Raw genomic sequence first — 16,430 nt, 5'->3', positions numbered from 1 at the left:
ACGGGTGGCTCAGTGATGACTTAAAAAGGCTCAAAGCATTAAAAATTCCCCAAAGGAGAATGGCTGCACGAGAAGAGGATGTAATCTCTGCTAATAGAGCTCCTGCATTGGTTACTGGGACAGGGGACCCAGGGGTCCCCACCCACCTGCAGTCCATGTGATTTCCACACCCTGGAGCCCTACAAGTGGGGTCTCCTTGGAAGTGAAGCCGCTGTGAGCTTCACTGCAGCGAGCTGCATTCAGAGATAGCTGCTGCCTCGGCAGGAGCTCTGAGCAGGACACCCCTACCCTCCAGTCATCTGCTGTGTCTTCCTCCGCTGACATGCAGTATTTATTTGGTGACTGGATAATTTGAACCTATGGAGTTATTAATTATGACCTTAATCTGATCATTGCTTTGTTCCATTTTTAATTAGCTTAGTCAAACCAAAGTCATTTCGCTTGGTAATATACTTGCTTAAGTGCACGTCTGATTGCATATCCTTTTTATATCCATTTGAAGCGTGCGGGACTGGCTCGCTCCATCAGACTGCAGCCTGGGGCACGAACTCCCAGCAAACCTTAGGGAACGGAGAGCAGAATTTTGCAGGCAGTGTTCTGCTCCTGAGCAGCTCACAGTGCCTGGATAACAGGGGAGAAAGTGGGAATTTGGATCTCTGTGCCATCGGGAGCTGGCCTCTATATTCAGCATGAACCAAGTGCAAGAAAAGCACTGCTTCATCTGAATGTGAGGTTTGGGGGAGCACAAACCCAGATGTTTCAGCAGGAGCTACGTTGCTGCTGCTGGGCACAGAGAACTCTGCTTATGCCTATTCCCGGTTCTCAGTTGGTGGAGCATTGCAAGCAGATGGAGGAATTGAAGTTATCTTCTCTCAAGGACTTTAGTGATGCTCATGGGTAGTTTTATCTCAGTATTTTGGAAGGAGAATGAAGCTGTGAGCAGAGAGCATGGGCTGGGCAGCCTTAACTGCTTCAGATCTGCCAGCATGGATGTCCCCAGCTGCACAGGACAGCTGGGTTGGAGGTTTATGGCTTTGATGCTGACATCTGATGGCTCATTTATGATCCTGAGGATGAGATTTCCTTAATCAGGGATCTTTCTGCATTCCCAGCTTTTCTGGGCTACATGAGGCAATCCAGTGCCCTTGGTTCCCCTGGAAGAAGTGGATGCTGCTGCTGCGTGGAAGTGCTGGTGCTGGAAGGCTGTTTTGCCCCATTTCTTCTACCCAAGTGCATCAGCAGCCCTTATACATCCTTTTGTGACTGGCTTGGCAGCCAAGTATCGCAGTGCGAGACCGGCACCTGCACAGGTTTGCTGGAATCATGCTATAATTGTGCCTTCTGCCTTTTTCTGACAGCAGAGGTGCTGGGATCGTTAGGCACGAGAACACTAATGAAACAGAACCAGTCCCTGCCATGTTTTCCACTTTCTCCCACTTTATTGCCTAATTCACAGCAGGGCAGTTCCACGTCCATTCTCTTGGGATTGAATTTAAGCAGAACTGCACTTAATCACCTGTCTCATTAATCCCTAATATTCTGTGTGCAGACCTTGCTAACAGAGCTGTGCAGGAAGGCGGTGCTGAACTGGTAAGGAATTAAACAGCTTTACCCTAATTAGAGCCAAACCAGCAGTTCCACGGCTGCCAAGGGCTGAAACCCAGGCTGTGCTGGAAGATGTGGCCCAGCATCTCCCAGTGGCCCAAGTGTCAGAAGAATGGACCAACATGGAGCTGGAGCAAGGCAGTGCTCCCTGCAGATGGAGACCACGTTCATGCCAATGTTTGCAGTGGGCAGTTCTCATCCTGAACGTGGGTGTCTCCACAAGGTGGTCACAACCATTTCCATACTATCTGAAGTGAGATTTCCCCTGGAGTTGCACTTCTTTCCCTGGAAGATGCAGTGGTGGGGCCAATCCCTACTCACTGCTGCACATCTCCATCTTCCCCATGCCTGCCAGCCCCAGGATGCAGCAGGAGGGATGTGGCTGCAGAGGGAGCTGGGAGCATCGCCATGGTTACAGGCACTCTACTCCTCTTTGATTCTTATTTTTTTTTTAACCACTGCTCAGATTGAAGCACTGCAAAGCAACTGAGTAAAAGGTGCTGAGGTTTCAGATTCCTCCCCCCAAGAAGTCCACATAGCTCAAGATGGAGACTGGTGGGAGAGGAGCTCTGGTTGGTAGTTCATTTCTTCTGTCCTAAATCAGTCAAGCAGAAGTGCACTGTTTGGCTCGAAACCATGTTGTTCTCCCCATATTCCTTGGAGGAACCTCCCACATACTCCCTCCTGAAATCTCCAAACCATCCCTTTGATACAATGTCTGTGTGGCTACAAAACTTGTCACCCCTCCCTGATTTACCCAATTAAACCTGCATTTAAGGAATCACCCTTCCCCCCCACTTGATCTCAGTTAGGAGGCACACCTCAGGTGGTGATGGTTGGGGTTGGACTGTGAGTGAACTGCTCTGCTTTGGATGCCCTGCACTGGAGCATTGCTCCTTACTCCTCACTCCCACTGAGACCCCACTGCTCTGCTCTGGCAGAACGAATGCGGCTGGCTGGGGTTTCCCCCAGGGTTTCAGCTATAAATGGTTGAGCACTCTACAACTCCATTTCTGCCACGAGGCTCTAGAATGGCTTTGGATGTGATGCATAGATGCCTTACCAAGCAACAAGAGGTGGGTTTGTGCTGCTCCAGCTTCTCCTGCAGAGAGGAGAAATGTCCCTGAGCTTGAGGACACACGAAGTCCCAAAGCCTGGCAGTGGCACCTGGGGATTTGCTGCTCCAGATACAACGTGGCACCATTCTGACATCAGCAGAAATATGCTAACATTGCCAATGCTTTCCTGGAAAGACCCAGAAGTAAGCAGTGCTGGGGGCATACACTGTCCTCCTTTGCTTTAGTGATGTACGTTTCTGGAGAGCTGGAAATGGTTGTGCAGAGGTAAGGGGATGCCCCCACAAGACACCAGCGAATCCAGCAGGATGCTTCCCAAGTCAGTGCTACTTCTTTCTCTTCTGCATTAGAGGAAAGCAGATGAGCAGATAAATGTACTGAGCGTGATGCTCATTCTCTTTCTACAATACCCCAGCAGGTGGGAACCCCACCAGCATTTTCTCTGGTTAAGAACTATCCTGGTGATATTATGAAATATTTATTCCTTTCTTAGGAAACTAGGAAGACAACAGGACAAAGCTGCCCCATCCTTTCTGTACCCCAGGGCACAGACACAGAGCACGGCCAGCTGCCCACGCAGAGATGAGAGATGAGAGGAGATGCGATTTTTTTTCCCCGATGACTTCCCTCCTGTGATCTTAGCCTCTATTTGTAACAGCAGCAGATCCATGTCCTCAGACAAAATCTGCTTTTCAAGCGATGATGTCCCTTTTCATAACAAATGCTGCCAGCTCCTAGAAGTGATAGCTCACCGTCGGCGAGAGGACACTGGGATGCTCTCCGAGATGCCGTGTCGAATAGATCTTCCACTGTACTGCAACAAATCAAATTTAGGGAGAAAGAATTTGAAAACAAATTACCAGTGAGATATTTCAAGCTGACAGCAATTTGGAGCAACTTAGGTCTGTCTGGTAAGGACTGTATTCCTTTTATTTTTCTGTCAATAGCATCTACCTTACAGGATTGTTTTCTCAATGATAATTCTCTTCTCTGAAACAGAAATGCCTCAGTACACTTAAGTTGATAACTCCCCGTTTGATCACATTTTGGTGGCAATACCTGTCACTGATGACAGCATATCTCCCTTTGGAGGAAGATCTGATGTGTGGCAGCGGGATTTCCAGCTCAGGGAGGAGAGAGACCTTTGGATTCCCTCCGGAGATTTTCAAGACCCATCTGGATAAATTCCCCTGCAGCCTACATAGTGGACCTGTTTGGCAAGGAGCTTGCTAGGTAACTTCCAGATGTCCCTTCCAACCCCTATGGTTCTGTGATTCTGTAATTCAGGCATTAGGAATGGCTGGACACAAGCTTGGGCTTTGCCCACCTCATGGTCAGCAGTTGGCATGATGATCTTCAAGGTCTTTCCCAATCTAAACAACTCCGTGATTCTTCGTGTTTGAGAATAGCACTAATCTGCTCTGTTCCCTGCAACACCATAAAGGCAATTTGTACCTATTTCTGTCTGCACCAACAACCCACTGCCACCGTGTGCAGCCCCGTGTGAGTGAGCAGGGTGCTTTAATCACGGAGGGAGGCACGTCAGCAGCTCCATCAGCAAGCAGAGAGGACGGGTGGTGAGGAATGTGGCGGGGTGGAAGGGAATGCGGCAGTGCTGACATGCCCCGAGCAGCACAGACATAAAAGGAGTGCACTACTCTGTAATTTGCCTGCAATTTCTCCTCGGGAAGCAATGAAATTTTACGACTAGCCCTGTCCATGCCCGTGTATTTCTTGCAGAAAGAGGCAGATAAAAATAGGCTGGAACTGCAGCGAGAAAAAGAGAATGTTGACATCCCTTTGAAATCTCTTTGTAGCCAACAGATGCCAGCTCACTTTGGCCAAGCACTTAGCTGGGGGGTGTTGGGGGGGGGGCTGAGCAAGGGTTAGGTCAGCCTGTGCAAGGCTGGCTCATTGGCACAAACCTCTCTGCCTGGAGAAGTGGGCCAAGAAGAACGGAGCGTTCAGCCTTGCGTCCAGCATGTGGGAATAAGGTGCTCATCGGGAAGGAGGGAAGACTTGAGCCAACAGTGTTGGTTATCTTGGGGTCCTCTCACACTCTAAATGAAAATCACACAGTACTCGTATTGCCCTGCTTCCCACCAGGATAAAGAAAGCAGTCTACAATGCTTATTTATTCAAGTGGTGCCTTAGAAGCTAAAATCTTCTATTCTCCATGGATATGAAATGCTCAGTGATATAACAGAGGCTCTATTTGAAATTAAGAATTCTCTCCCCATGCCCTTGGCTGAGCTTTGCTGCCCTGCACAGTCCCACCTCTCTGGGAACCACATTTCCGCGGTGCTGCGTGCTCTCTTAAGTCCTCACACCGTTTTAGGATCTTCCCAGACGGAAAGTGCTATAGAAATGTAAAACTTTATTAATTAAAGGCTGAAATAGATGCAGTGTGTGGAGGTCAGTGACTCATACAGTAGGATTCTCAGGCTTCTGCTATGCATTGCCTCGGGGCATTTTTTTGAATGTTCCCTTCTCTGGGGCTACAGCAGTTTATTACACAAAGGCTGTGTGAACGGGAGGTGAATGCAAACTGCTCGGGCTGCACTGCTGGCAAAGCAGCAGCAGTTGAGCCCAGTTCATGCTGAGCCTTTTGGGACAGCACGGTCTCTCTCTATTGTTTTCTGCCTGTTCCAGGATTCCCGTACCATAGGAGAGGGCATAGGGGCTGCTGGCCCCGTGCTGGCGGTCATGTTGGCATTATGGATTGCTTTCTCTTTCCACAGGCCCCGGGAGCACTTGGCAGCGAGGAGGAGGCAATGCTGCCATTCAGATCCAGCCACTTGCTAAGAATGAATCCCAGCATGTTTCAAGTAGAACGCTTCTCTCAGAGAGTGGGCAGTGATGGTGAATGAAATGGTTGTGAGCCCTGGAGCAGTGAGGGGAAAACGGGCACAGTGACTGTAGCCCCAACTGATGCACACTGTGCCAACCCTGGGGCACAGCAGAGCCCAGCGGGGCAGCAGTCCCATTCCTGGGCAGAAAGCAGTGCCAGTGTGGGAAGCAGAGCAGAGCCCTGTGTGGGGGCAGATGGGCTGGCAAATCCATTCTCCTCCTGACTCAGCTCTGTTTAATTGAGGCCGCTGCTTTACCACGCACAGCTTGAATGGTGTGGCAGCTATCCCACCAAAAGCAGCACCTCCCAGTGCTTCCACTCTGCTAACACAGTCCTGAGGCATCCATGGCCCCAGGACATTGAGATGAGCTTCCTGGCTGTGCAGATTCCTAACTGGATCCTGTGAGCTTCCTATGCAGTTCTGTGTCAGAGCCCTGAGGAGGATCAGTGATGTCTCCCAGCAGCATGGAAACGCTGAGACTGATTCTGGGGTCCCTCAGGACCTGGTGCCATGACATGCATGAGATGGCATTTGTGCCAGACCTTCAGTTCGGTCTCACAGTACTGTGTTGCTGGCTTCATTAGAGCCACCCAAGAGGATGTTGCTCATCCAGGCATGAGGTCCCTGCCCTGCCCCATGCTGTTAGACCAAGGATAGGCAGACATGACAAGGCTCTGCATTACAAGGCTTCTCTGTGGCTGTCCTTGTTGGGCTGTAACGTCACCCTGCTGCACCAAGCCTATATCCCCAGCTGTGTGGACCTTGAGATTCTTTTACACTTGTCTTTTATTTTTACTCTTGCCACTGACCGTTCAGTCTCTTCTGCAACACCTTCCACTCAATGCTTCTTTATATCTTCCCATCTTTTCTTCCTTGCTGCCTTCATCTCCTGCCCTCTCCCATTCTCTCGATTCCCCTGTTACCACCTCTGGCCCCTGCAGTCCCATTTCCACATCCTTTGCTTTTGCTTCAATGCTGACTTCTCAGAAATAACAAAACTGAAATGCTCCTATCAAAACCCACAAAGATCAAACGTACACTTCGAAGCAGGCATGAATGTATGCATGGAGCAACTATTTTACTTTCAGCAATGTTGTCACAGAAACAGAAAATCCGATTCCAGCTAAAGCACGTCACTTGGCCCCCTGTCAGCTGTGACTAGCAGGCAGCACAGGTACACCAGGTGCCGTGTAAACAAGATCCTTGCTTAGCACGCAAATCCACCCCAGGATACAGCAGGGAAAGGGCAGCTGCTGCTGTGGCTACACCCACACGGGTATCCTTAGGCAGCAGTAGGCAGCGACTGCCTCGTGCACACCTCTGACTAACGCAGGTACTCTGCCAGCAGTGCGCAATCTCCAGCCACAGTTTGCTGTGACGTGCTGCACCCTGAGTTTCCCTAATAGAGGCAAGATCGAAAGCAGTTGATTGTTTTGTGCTGAGCAACCTACCAGCAATACTGCTGCTGCACCCTCTCCCCTGTGCCTGCTTCTCCCCCTGGTTTACGTTTGCTTTTTAGCTGGTGAAAAGGGTTGAAAACAAAACAAAACACTACAAGAAAATGGAATTACAAAACCATAAACACTGTTAAAAGGGAGATTCAGGGGCAAGCAGAAAACTTCTGACTCATTTCAGAAAATGGATTGGATTTCAACTGCTGGCACAGCCTGATGCTGTCTCAGTGACATGTGCTGGATGGGAAGTGCTAGCTATAGTTCCTGGGTGCCTGTCCAAACAACACCCTGCGTTTTAGTCTTGCTGACAGAGCCTGCCACCGTGTTCCGAGAGAGCTGTTAATTAAGAGGCAAAGTCCAATCTCAACCTGGCTGGCTCTATTTTTACATGATTTTGTTTTTGTTTCCTGCGTCTTTTCACTTGATTCACAAGCCATCAGAGCTGCCAGCTGATTGCTTGCATTTTTGCTTTGCTTTTCAGCAGCGTGGCACAGAACGTGTGATTCTCTACCATGCCAGGCCTTCTACCCTTGGGTTTGTAGTTTTAAAAGAGGTTGTTTTTTTTTTTTTTAATCTGACATTTTGTCCTGAAAGGATGTGAGACGTGCAAAACCAGTGAATGTGGAAGCCACCACAGGAGGCCAAGACACAATATTAAAAGGAGTAATGAAAGAAAGCAAGCTATTGAAGTGTAAACTCAATTTTACTGTGAGTACGCTGCAGATCAGAAATGAGTAGTTTGGATCCCTGTTGCAACCGACACCAAAATATAATGGCTTGGTACAAACAGGAAACAGAGAGAGCTTAGAAATCTGCTTTCTCTGTCTTTCTAGAGGAGACAATTTGTTAAGACATCAAACATCCTGCGTCATCTTAATAAATAGCATCTCTATAATAATAGGTCTTGCTTTCTTTCGATTAACTTTGCTCACAAGGTTGGACTCTTGATCTCTGTTTTCTTCCCGGTTTGGAAAACAATGGCGTTGTTTTTATTTCCCTGCCTTGGATCCCTTTCTTGGGTTAAATCCGCAGGAAGGAAAAATGCAATTTGAATCGCTGCAGGACACCGCCTGCCTTCCTGTAGCAGCGGCCGGTAGGAGCATGGTGAAAATAGGAAGTGCGGTCCTGGTAATGTCTGGGCCCAGAGAAAAAACAGAGTTGGGAGCCATGGTGTGAACCACAGCATGCTCTGCAGTGACATGGGCTGGAGGTTGGCACCCCAGGAATCTGCATGGGCTGAATTGCACTGCTTGGATGTAAGTTCCCTGAGGGCTGCCCTTTTGATTAGTATCAAAGGATGGAGCAAATAGATTCAGGTATCTCGGAAATGCTGGCAAATGAGTCATGAAATGTATTAAATTGATTCATTTGTTTTTACAATCCAGTACGAGCGCAAGTTCTGTAGAGATATTTGAATTAAAAGTCATGTCAAAACAAACTATGAAAAATACCAGTGATTTGGTGCAGGGTAAACGTGGTCACTGGCACTCTCCAAAGACTTTGAAATACATTTCTCCTTGGAGACATTTCTCCTCATCAACAAATCTACCTCCATTGACTAACGCTCAGCTCCTAAAAGCTCCCTAAGAGCAGGGGCTGCTGCCACCAAGCAGCAAGCACGGCTTAGGAAATCCCATCTGCAGCATCACAGCTCACACAGCTCCATTCCCTTCTCTGGACACTCTCCAGGGCGTCAGTGTCTTTCCTGCAGCGAGGGGCCCAAACCTGAACACAGTGCTCAAGGTGCAGCCTCACCAGTGCTATGTACAGTGGGAGCGTTGAGGTACAGCATTAAGTTTCCAAATGAAAACAACTCCCAGGAGGAATGGAGCTGTTTTCTTTGAGATCATCCACTGGTTTTCCAACAAGCTTGCTACCTCTGCATCCTGCAGTAGCCCAGGAAGTTGAAGGCTGCTTCAGACTCCTGCAGACTCTCACAGCCAAGCATATGATGTGTGTTTTCACTTGTTAAAATTAGACATCAAAAGACTAACTACGAATCCATAATGTCTCAGTCAGGAGCCACAGCACCAACATGGGGCATCCCAGGTTTGACTTTGGGGGCCTACAAAAACTCTTCTAACAGAAGTGAGGAGCAGCTGAGGGCTCTGGGCTGTCCAGCCTGGAGCAGAGGAGGCTCTGGAGAAGCTCTGTAGGAGCACTCAGAGTTGTAAGTGACAGGATGCAGGGAGATAGCAGCACATTGCACAAGGGGGAGTTTAATTCAGGTATCAGGAAGGAATTCTTCATAGAAAGAATGATAAAGCAGCCGAGCAGGCTGATGGGGACGAGGCCGCATCCCGCAGGCACTGAGATGCGGATGTGGTGCTTGGGGACTGCAGTAGTGCTGCTGGGGCTGGGCTGGGTGCTCCTGAAGGTTTTTCCCAAGTGAAAGCACGCTGCGATCTCACTCTGTTCGGTCAGTAACCGGACAATTTTTTGCTCCCGCGAGAGGTTCTGACTGGAAATGTCGGTCCTGCCCCAAGCGTGAGGTGTGAGGGGCGACGCCCGGGCGCTGCAGCACGGCCCGGCCGGCCTGCAGGGCCGAGGCGAGACGGGCGGCACCCCCAGGCCGGGCCATCACCTGGCCGCGGGGCGGCGCGGCGGGCGGTGCCGGGAACAGCGGCCGGGCGGGGCGGGAGCGGCGGCGGGAGGCGGCCGGAAGAGCCCACTTCCTCCGCGGGACGGGAGCGGGTGCGGCTGAGACAAAGCGGCCGGGGGTCGGAGCGGATCGTGCGGCGCGGCGGGGCTCCCTCTGCCCTTCTCCGGTAACTCTCGGCGCTCTTCCCTCGCGGTTCTCCCGCACGGAAACTTTTGGCGGCGGGACGGGACGGGCGCGGCGGCCGGAGCTGAGGCCCCGGGTCGGGAGCGGGGCCGTGGGGCTGCGGGCGGGGCCGAGGCAGCGCGGCTTCTGGGAGCGGCCGTGGGCCGGGGTCGGTCGGTCGGTCCGTCCGTCGCGTTTCGGTGATCTCGGAGGAGAGCGGGCGGGGCCCGGCGAAGTCCGGGCAAGTTTCGGTGTCTGTACGGAGTTCGCCGAGAGACTTCGCCCGGCGCGGGGCGGTCCCCGAAGGCTCGGGCTGCCCGCGTGGCTCCTCGGGGCCGCTCCGCTTCTGTCCCTCCGCTTCGGGAGCGGCCGGCCTCTCTCCGGGCGCGGTGCCGCCCCGCCGCTCCGCTTCGCCCTGCCGCCGTTGGGCGCCGCCCCCGCGTGCGGGCGGACGAGCCGGCGGTGCGGCCCGCTGCTCTGCGCTCGCCCTCAGCCGGACGGCGATGTCTGCTTCTGCCTGAGCTGTCGATCCGTGACCCCCGTGCCCCGCCGCGGTTCGCGCTCCTTGTTTGCCTTAGGAGTGCCCGCGGCCTCGTTCCAGCGCCCGGCCTGCCCGCCCGTGGCATGGCTGCGGTGATTGGGTTCAGCTGCTCTTTCCCCTCATCCCCGCTTTCTTTTTTTTCTCTCTTTTTTTTTTTTTTTCCCCCCCTTTTATTTTCTTGGGACGGGGCTGAACGACCAGAGCCGTTCCTGGAGCTGCAGTTGCTTCCTGCGTTTTTCCTGCATGGGGGGAGGAGGAGGTGGGAAGGCCCTGCTGGCTGCGCCCATTCCCGTGCACAGCACTGGGTGAGGCTTCACTTCACAGGCTGCCCAGCTCAGCCCTTGGGCCGGGCCGATGGGAGGTCGTTTTGTGTTTAAATGGTGTGAAAGCCAGCTTGCCTCATGGAACGCCTGGTCTTCGGGTTTGGTTTGGTTTGTCTTTGGGTGCTGAGCGCTTGGTAGCACTTGTTTCTCCTTCCTGACCTGAAACTTCTCCTTTGGAAAGGGTGTTATTTTATGTTGAGTCATTAACTGTTTTTTATTCAGAGGAACAGTTTTTAAAGGAAATGTCTTAGTCTGTTCCTCCTCTGAAAAGTCGATGATTTAGTTCGTGTTTTTTTTGTTTTTTTTTTTTTTCTTTTTGAAGGCTTTGCCCTAACCTTTTCTGTAATAAACAACAAGCCTTTAGCTTTTTTCAGCCAGCTCTAATAATAGGCCTCTGCACTGGAGATTAAAAGTTTACCCAAGGTGGCAGGGCTGAGCGCAGCGGGCGGAGATTAGAAATCCTGCACCCAAACCGATGACTTAAAATACTGTAGCAAATATTTATGCCTCCATAAATTCTCAAGCTTTGTGTAACATCAGCATTTCCAGTGTCTGACATGTGTAATGGCAAACACTAATATACAGCTGCTTCACAGGGTGTCCGTGGGTCTGATAAAGTTAACTGAAAGATGTAATAGAAAAACAATTTGTGTGTTTTCAGCGGCATGAATATCTTCCTCCCGCAGCTGTGAGATGGAGAAACTGATCTTGCAAAAGAATCTTCATAAATATAAGTGTTTATGAGCTGGAAATAGACTTCAGTAGGATGTCAGACTTGCATTGAAGTTGCACCTACTGTTAGGACTTGATTTCTAAATTTCTTTTCTTACGAAGAGAGTTTGTTAGGCTCATGGAAATACTTAATGGCATGGCCGATGGACTCGTCATGGATGGTTATTAAGGTTGGTATTGTGTGAGAAGGTACAAGGCCATGGGCCTCTCTGAAAAGACTCAATGTATGGTATCTGGTTTGGTTTTACTGGCATCTTTTGTCTTTGGACACCAGAGGAAACATGGCGAATAAAAGAGGACTGATTATTATGTTGCCCGCACAATGCCATATTGAGACAAAGTCATCTGACACAAAGCTGAGTGCCCATTGTTGTTCTCTTCTGAAGTGCCTTAACTGGAAATCACTCAAAGTCTTGCATTGTAGAACATAAATGTGTATAACCTTGAGGATTTGAGTTCTTTATTACTTCTGGGAATCCACCCCAACTTAGCTGTATAGCTAATCTGGAGTAGCTCTGCTCAGTATGTAGCTCGTGCATTGGTTAAACAGAGTTACAGCTTTACAGGAAGTGCAGATATTGATGATTACTACTTTTAGCTTCATTTGACTTTAATCCAGCTGTGAGACTGGAAAGAAAAACTGCAACAGCACCTTTGTTGGAGGAACCCAACTGAGAAGAGAAGCACTGGGAGTGACCTGTGGTGCCACAAGGCAGCAGTGCAGGCAGAGCCCAGTGCAGTGATGTTGTGCCTCGTGGAAGTAAAGGAACTGCAGGAGGAATGCAGCTGTAAGTTGGGTCCTTGTCCTGAGTAACTGAGACTCTTCATCTCCCATTCAGGGTGAGAATGGGTGTTGACTCTGTTTTTATGTGTGTAATGGGTTACTATAGACTCTCCTATTAGCAAATCTGATATTTGAATGTGATTCATGATTCTACCTTGACTGTTCTATTTAAAGAGCCAGCTACCTTTTATCTGGCATGATTACATATTTTTGTTAGTCAATCTCAGCTGTACAACATAAAACATCTGCTAGTCCTTTCATGGATGTTTATAAACAGCTCTGGTAGAATCAGAGAGGAGTAACCTTTTTTTCTACACTTCATGAAGCAGTAGAAATTATTCAGTGTGCCAACCTAAGCTACCACAGTTTGCAAATAGAAATTCTCTGCAGTCTCTTGACATTCCCTTACTTCTGTTAGAATTCTGGTTTGTAAGGCAGCTACGTGAATAGTCATATTTGCTCATCCACATATCTCTTGAAAGGCTTTCTTTGCATTCAGGCATCTAGGAATGGGGAAAGCAAGCGTGGGGTCAGGTACAGCTAAGGGGAATGGTTTACCAAGGCAGAGTGCAACAGTAGCAAGAGCACAAACCAAACTGGATGCCAAACAGTGCCCTAGTACATCTGTTTCAGTACAGTAAATGACAAGAAGTGCACATACATTATAATCAAAGAGTGAGGTAAAATCCTTTATGTTCCCAAGGGATGAGCAAACAAACTGGAGCCCAGCAGTGGTGTGCCAGGTAGGATTTCAGCGCCCACAGCAAGATACAACCCTCAATGTGTACTTCTTTCCTAACAGCTTCCAGTTTTCAAAGCTATGTGCTGTTGCAGAACAGAGCTGTGCGTCACATGTGTGCTTCAGAAGGCTTTCTGGCCAGTGTGGGGCTGATGGCAGGGAGTGGATGGGATGTTGGTGTAAGCTGGGATAGGAGATGCTGTGAGCACATTGGTGCACTCTGGTCTGGAGTGGCCTTGAGCAGTTATTTTGGGAAAAGGAGACTGAAATTACAGGGCTTGTGGAGAGCTGATGAAGCCTCAGGAAAATAAGATTCGACTTTTTTTTTTTTTTTTCTGGATATTGTCTGAAGGAAATGAGGAGAGTTTGGGTCAGGCGCTTCTGATGCGCTTCTGTCCTTGCTGCTGTGCAGCACAAGATCAACAGGACATTTAGGGAAATACCTAACTTGCATCTTTTAATTGATAAAGAAGTCAATAAGAAGTAATGCTGCCATGAACTTGACCTTGATGGCTTTTTTTTTTTTTTTTTTTTAATCCCTCAACTTTCCTTGGCCTTTCACACCCACTCAAAGATTCAGAGAGTTTTCATTTATTCACTGCTTTGTTCTGGGCCCTTTCATGGGTGATATCTCCACAGCTCTCAGGGAGGATTCTTTGAGCGTTATCTTTCTAGATAATATAACCTCAGCCCAGGAGATCCACTTAAATAAAATGGTCTGCACTAAACTTTACTTAATCAAAAGGGTCAGTTTAATGTTTTATGTAAACAGGACTGAGCTGTATGCTTATAAAATAATATTTAACCTGAGTAACACCAGGCGAGTTAGTATTCATCTTTGCAAAGTGCTCTTGAGATGAAGCTATAGAGAGGCTTTTTATTATTATTATTGACTAGAATGATAATTATATTAAGAGACAGCTTTGAAATATCAGGGAGCAGAATTGGTTGTGTGCTGGTGGAGGTGCAGGATGGTGCGAGCAGGTATTTCTTCTACATGAATGTAGCTGATGGATGCATACAGGCTGTCCATTCTGTACCCACTTTAAAGTGTGTCCATGGAGTGCCTTGTAAAACTAAGTTCCTTTGGCATGACTTGGAGGCCTAAGGGGAATTGTGGCTCAGTGTCAAAGAGTTGCCAAAGATGTTGGATAATTCATGGAATAACACTTGGTGATGGTGGTGGAAATGTCCGTACGTACAAGTTCTGTGCAGGCTTTGCATGCAGTTTGTGTTGTGAAATGGAGTTCGTGTCAACAATGCCTGATGCCCGGGTGCTGGAGTCTAAGCATATTAAAGCTTAAATTATTTTATTTAAAGGATGAGAAGCCAGAGTAATGGACTGGAAGTGGTGAGTGGGGAGTTTGATGGGGTTTTCTTGGGATAGCTGGGAAGTCATTGACCTGCAGTCCTGTCTCCAAGCCCCTTGTTGGGGGAGGGCCTGGGTCCTGCTGCTGCCATCAGCTTCGTGCTGATTGCCTGGTCCTTGTCTGATGTCCAGCATTAAGATCCTCTTCCTGGCCTTCACCAAGCTGCCTCGTAGCAGTAGGAGAAGAGGATAAGGCAGGAGCTCAAGGGCCGTTGCCTCTGCTTGTCACTCCATGAGCAGTACTGCTCTGGTTTTATCAGTATTCCATCACTTGCACCAGTTGATGCATTTATGGAGCAATAGATGCTCTTGGGTAGTGGCTGGTATCTTCTGGTTTCCTATTTATAATTCTGGACTCTGACCTATTTTTATTGTCCCCACAATCACTTGGCTCCCTTCTGTCTTTTTTCTCCCCCCTCCCCCAAAGTCTATAAAATTATCCCCAAAGGGAAAGAAAGCAACAGGCAAGCAATAAAAGAAGGAAAAAAAGAAAATAGCAGTATTTTCAATAAGCTCAATTTGATGACTTATTTTCCTTTAAATTCCCAAACCCGACTGGGAGTTCAGAAGGCTTCATACAAAGGAAGAACATGACTTTTTTCTTTTTCCAAGGCAGTAAAAAGCCACGATGTGGTTTGGGTCTATGAAAATGGGTTGATTTCTATATGAAGCTGGGCTTCGTGTAAAAATCATGTAGAAAGTGGAAGTGCTACTTCCACTTTTTGTGATGTGTTTATTTCCAACCAAAAGAATTTCCTAACTAGCCTTAAGTGTCCTGAAAGCAGGCATGCAGGGCTCCTAGGAAAATGGCTCAGGTGTTATTTGTCGCTCCATGGCACTTGCACTGCTGTCAGGAGTGCTTCAAATACTCCAGTTTTGTACTGAAACAGAGAAGAGTGTGGTGTGACTCTTTTTGCCCTCCTTCTCTAGCTGGGGTTAGTCTGTCCTCGATCAGATTCTGAGGTGGGTTTTTTTTTTTGTTTTTTTTTTTTTTTTTTACTCAGTAAATCACTGTCACCAATTTGTTTTGTTCCTCTCTGCGCCCTTCAGGAGAAGCCGTGCAGCTCCCACTGGTTGGTCCCTCCTGCGTGCTGACCTCAGCTTTGTTCCCCATTGGTGCACAGAGGAGAAGGTGTTTGTTTGAGCATCCTCCCTTACCTATTCCTCCGGGTAATTGCAGTCATTTAAGACACTTAACTCATCCAAACAACACTTGTGCGTTACCTTCCTGCTCAGTCTTCATCGTGGGCTTTGCTCTCGTGTTGTTTTTTGATTCCTTAGCTAGTGTGTGTTGGTGGGGCTGCAGGCTGAGTTGTGTGGAGGCGCGTGGTGATGGTGCAGCTCTTCCTCTTAGCAGCGCCTGGTTTGTAGTGAAGAGATCTCGTGATGCACGTGGCACTTCTCAGTGCTGCTCTGAGCCCTATCACCTATGGTTTGTTATTCCTTTTTGTTTTTTTAACTTACTGCTTTGTCATACTTCTTAGATGAGTGTTCCTGAATGAAAGTGAAAGGCTAGAAAAGGAAATCTAAGTGACTTTTTTTTTTTTTTTTTTTTGAAACTCCAGAAAACACCTTCCTTTTGGGGACTCATCGAGCTCTTGTTATTCATTGCTGTAGTGGATGCTATTCTTCCGCTGCTTTTTAGTTTGTGCAAACTACCGAAAAAACCTTTTTCTCACTCTTGTAATACCATAGTGAGGGTTTTTTTTTTTTGCTGTTTAGTCTTTAGTTGCTTCTACACTGCTCGTGCAATTGAGAAGGAGTATCACATTTAGTTTCTCGATACATGCTGACCATTTTGTCCATGTTCAAGCAAATCCTTGTCTACCAAACCTCTAATTAGAGAAGCCTCATTTCTCATTTTTCAGAATATGTCAGCTCAAACAGCTCCAATATTTGTGTACTTCTCCTTTCTACTGTTAATGAGGGTCTGGCTTTGGAGGCTGGGGTCAGCAGAAAGCATCAAGGGGAGTCGCATAACAGCCTATCACTTTGGGAACGAGATGCTGGTTTGAGTGGGGTCAGGTTCTGCTTATTTCCAACCCCGTAGCTTAAACTGCACTTTCTATTGCAGATTGAGTGCTGAAGATCAGGGGGGAAAAAAAAAAAAAAAAAACAGGTTTTCTTTGCTTTTTATTACCAGCAATCAGTTTTTTGGTTTTTTTTTTTTTTTGCAAGCTGCACAATAATT

General features: G+C 48.3%; 1 protein-coding gene across 1 annotated transcript in view; it reads left to right on the top strand.

Annotated features, from left to right (window-relative positions):
* Positions 1–9,613: 9,613 nt before the first annotated feature.
* Positions 9,614–16,430, top strand: part of CTNNA1 (catenin alpha 1) — a 106,685-nt gene continuing 99,868 nt past the window's right edge. Inside the window, exon 1 of the mRNA XM_085236865.1 lies at positions 9,614–9,755. The gene's annotated coding sequence lies outside the window, so the exon portion shown is untranslated. The remainder of the gene's footprint in view (positions 9,756–16,430) is intronic.

This window comes from Meleagris gallopavo, chromosome 15 (genome assembly GCF_905368555.1).
Source record: "Meleagris gallopavo chromosome 15, MGAL_WU_HG_1.1, whole genome shotgun sequence".
In the NCBI taxonomy this organism is placed as follows: Eukaryota; Metazoa; Chordata; class Aves; order Galliformes; family Phasianidae; genus Meleagris; species Meleagris gallopavo.
Note: the sequence above shows the minus strand (reverse complement) of the source record. Positions and strands in the feature narration are given on the sequence as shown.